The sequence below is a fragment of the Octopus bimaculoides genome, chromosome 19 (assembly GCF_001194135.2).
Source record: "Octopus bimaculoides isolate UCB-OBI-ISO-001 chromosome 19, ASM119413v2, whole genome shotgun sequence".
Lineage (NCBI taxonomy): Eukaryota > Metazoa > Mollusca > Cephalopoda > Octopoda > Octopodidae > Octopus > Octopus bimaculoides.
This window is the reverse complement of record NC_068999.1, coordinates 21,810,851-21,815,226: the sequence shown is the minus strand read 5'-3', so window position 1 is coordinate 21,815,226 and position 4,376 is coordinate 21,810,851.

Genomic DNA, 4,376 nt, shown 5'->3' with positions numbered 1-4,376 from the left:
CCACTAGCCACACTGCCCTTGCCAGGGCACGTTCCGTTGACCGTACTTCTGCCCTTTCTCCCCGCCGTTGCTCGTACCCCTTCCTCTCCTCGTTGATACTACCCCACCCACTAGCACTGACCACTACAAAACTGCATTCACACCACATACCACTATATGAGCAGCTACACGTTACAGACGCACTCACTTACACACGTCAGAGTCACTAGCCACTATTCACACACACACACGCACCTTCATTTGGGATCGCCAGCACTTTATTATCTCCCTTCTTTCCAACCTCTTCTTTCAAACTTTTTCTCTAATCATTCGCCATGATTGACCGCTAAATCTACAAGTTTTTTTTCATTCTCTCCCTGGTTATTTTCTTTTATACCTTTCTGTTGAAGAGCATAAGCTCGAAACGTAAGAGACTTTTCCATTTCCCCGAACCCCAAACTAATGCACCTGCTTGTTTTTCATACACTTGTCTTCGTCTTTTGTTTTTCTAGGTCATTAGAGCAAAGAAACAGGCCTGGAAAACCTGGAAGAGTGGGGGTGGTAGGGAACTATACCAGATAGACAAAGGGAGGCTGGACAATAGGTATACATAGCCAAGGGAGAAGCAGAAAAGAAGTTTGCCAATGTTCAGCGACGTGAGGACCAAAGAACTGAAGTATTTCGGATTTCAAGACAATGTGTGAGAGTAAATTGTGATGTTACAGGAGAGAAATGTATGCTTAAAATATCTGGTAGTGTGGGTTATGGTCTAGTCATCTGTATTGTAAACCAGACAGTTCACGAAGGAGTCATACCAAATTACTGGCGTAGCAGCATCATAGTCAATTGTTACAAAGGTAAAGGTGATGCTTTAGATAGAAATAGATACAAGGGTATCAAACTGCTGGATCAGGTGATGAAGCTCATGGAGAGGGTCATAGCCCAACTAATTAGAGAGAGAGTCTGCTTAGATGAGATGCAGTTTGGTTTTGTGCCAGGTAGAAGCACCACTGATACTATATTCCTGGTAAGGCAACTGCAGGAGAAATACCCAGCCAAAGATAAACCCGTACACTTGGCTTTTGTTGACTTAGAGAAAGCCTTTGATAGGGTCCCCTGATCCCTTATCTGGTAAGCGATGCGGAAACTGGGGATCGATGAGTGGTTAATAAGAGCTGTATAGGGATGCCGTTAGTAAGGTAAGGGTCGGCAATGAGTATAGTGAAGAATTCTAGGAAGAAGTAGGGGTTCACCAAGGATCAACCCTCAACTCCCTCTTATTCATCATAGTCCTCCAAGCAATAATAGAGGAATTCAAGACAGGTTGCCCCTGGGAGCTCCTCTATGCTGATGACCTGTCGCTGTGTTTGGCCCCTTGGCCCCACAGGCCTTCATGCTTTGTCTTGCTGCCTAAATACCAGTCGTTTCGCTCGTCACATCGAGCTAAATCTAACATTAATCGGGCCGTGGATCGGGTTAATATTTCCTCAGTCCTGGAGTTAGCGGGAATATTCAGAAGTGATGGGAAGAGACCAGATGGTCTTACACTTTGTCCCTGGGTAAGAGGTAGGTGCCTCATCAGGGACGCCACGGTCTGTAACTCCTTTGCACACCCTCACACTCTGGATGCTGCGATAAATGGGAGGGTCACTGCTTCCGTAGCTGAAGAATATATGTCTGAAAAGAAAAAGAAAAAAAAAAAGTGAAAATTAAAAATGTTTAAGAGAAAAAAGTAGGAAAAGTGAGGCCTAAAAAAAGTAGAGATCAATTTTTTACTTTTTAAAAAGAATTGTTATTTAAGGGGCTTTTAAAGCATCATAAATTACATGGCTGAAGAAATTACGAGTTTTAGTGCACTGGTTCGTTTCTAACTCACTTCTTTAGATTACTACAATTTGTTCCTGTTTTTTTTTTTCATTTTCCTTATCTTTTGACTTGTTTCAAGCATTGGACTGAGGCCATGCTGGGGCACTACGTTGAAGGGTTTTTAGACCATTGAATCCATCTCAGTAATTATTTTCAAAGCCTCGTACTTATTCTTTCGTGTTTTGTTTTGCTGAACTGCTAAACTACGGGGACGGTTGTCAAGCGGTGGAGGAGGATAAGCACAACACAAACGCACGCATACAAACATTTATACACATAGATATACACAACTTTTTGTTTTCAGTTTATCTCTACCGAATCCAGTTAGAAGGCTTTGGTCGGCTCGGGGTTGTAGTGGAATATTGTAGCACAAGGTGCTACGTAGGAGGACTGAACTAAAGACCACATGGTTGGGAAGCAAACTTTATACCATACAGCCACACCATGACAAAAGAATGAACTTCGATAGTTTTGAAATATATCAAAGGTTTAAACCGTCCACTCTTCGGATAGGGGATTTCCGAATTTACAAAACCTTTGTTTTAATTCGGCGATGATCTCCCAGATCGATGAATTATTTGAAGAATAGTTAAGAGTTATTTCCCTTTATATTGACTTGCATTGAGTGGTTCACTATTTTTTTCGGACTGTCGCTTTCCCTGCTCCCAGGTGACATTTCGTATCGTCATCCTCCATCGCTACTAATATAGACCTCTTTCTGCGGCAAACTCAAAGCAACAGTTTTTCACATAAAAAACAAACAAACAAAAACAACTTAACCTAGTGAATCCATTACTTTGCTGTTTTTATAATAAGTAAGATTAAATTTACATTTTGTTATAATGTGGATCTCCGTCTACATGTATGTTGTTGTCTGCACTATGATATTCCTGACACCACTGATATGTTACGGCGGTATTCCGCGTCTTATTATGTTTGACTCGTCTATCGTGCTATCGCAAGACAATGACTTTGAAACGTCTACCTTGACGGTAACTCGTATGGATCACGTAACTGACACTGACTCCAACTGAGAACTCGACTACTACTACTGATCTACAACGACTCACTGTCTTTTTTATAGTGGTTTGTCATACCACTTTATCACGTGGGAAGGAGTGTACCATATTTAATGTGATGGATGTACATTGCGCATGGATATTAGCTCCTTGACATCAAGCTGGAAGGTATAATGAAATAGTCTTTGATTCCTGCGTTCAATAATTTTCACTCAGTTTCTTTACATAGATAGGAGATGTGCAATTTCGCTAAAGCCCCAGCCTGCTAAATATAATGTTGGGAAGGCAATAAAAAGTCTTGACTTTATTACAGGGAAAGTATTTCACTTTCTGTTATGTTTGGTCCCTTGTTCGTTGGCTCGCCATTTCCCGGCGGCTTCTTGCTGTCAGCGCCACGAGAAGGAACAATATTATTGTCGAAGACGCGAAACTAAGTTTGACCCTCTGGGCGATAACTAATGAGGATTTGGTGATCTTCTGTGTCTGTTTTCCGTTTGTTTGTGCATTTATTATATGTTTTCTTTAAACTTATATATGTTTTGTTTAGTCCATTCTGTCTTTCTATCAGCACACGATTCCACATCAGGAATCTAGCAAAACAAATAGGGGAGACCGGGGTTAGTTGACTACATTTTTTGCATTTTCATTGACAGAGCAATACTATTTAATGTATTCTACAGCATCTTGTATTACACGCATTAATCAACCATAGCAAAAGACTTACAAAGCTAGAGATCTCATCTGCTTATTGTCTGGATTTATATTTTGTGCATTTTCTAAGACCACTTAAATGTGTCAACTTGCCCCGATACCGAGGCAAGTTGACACATGAATGCATTTTCTTGGAACATACATGTTAGTGGACAGAAACACATGATATAAGCTTGTTGGTTTGATCAAGGGCCTTTATTACGGTTTCATTACGTATCATCAGAGTCACAATTTCGGCATGTGAATATTGTCAGACCTGGTGTGCATGCCTCGTGAGCCCAACCTTTACAATCAAAGCATTGAAGCCACACTTCCCTTCCTTTGCTGTTGGAAAAAGGCTCGCAGCACACTAAGCAATAGCACTCTTCCTCATCAGAGGTATCACTTTCTTGAATTTGAACTTTTTTCTTAACAGTTAGACCGTTTCCCTTCGTTGACCTACCCTTACTGAGTCCCTTTCCTATCGTTCCTTTATCAATGTTTGTCTTCTTTTTACGTTTACTTTTTGTCTTTTCTTCTATGATTTCTCTTTTAACCGGCGAGTCAGTGAGGATTTCAGAACAACGTTTCTTTCTTCTTCTGGTTGATTCTTTCCTAGGGCCTGCTTTGGGTAGTGGACGGATTTGAAATGGTGAAAGAAAAGACCTGGCGGCTATGTTGCTTGAAGGCCCAGGTGTTGCAGGTGCTGAAAGTGCAGAATCCGGTCGGTCAATGACATAGTTTGGTGCAAAGTCGCTGTTTGTGAAAATATTGCGATTAAAAGGGCATATTCCTGTAGAAGAAAAGCCACTAAGAATGTTC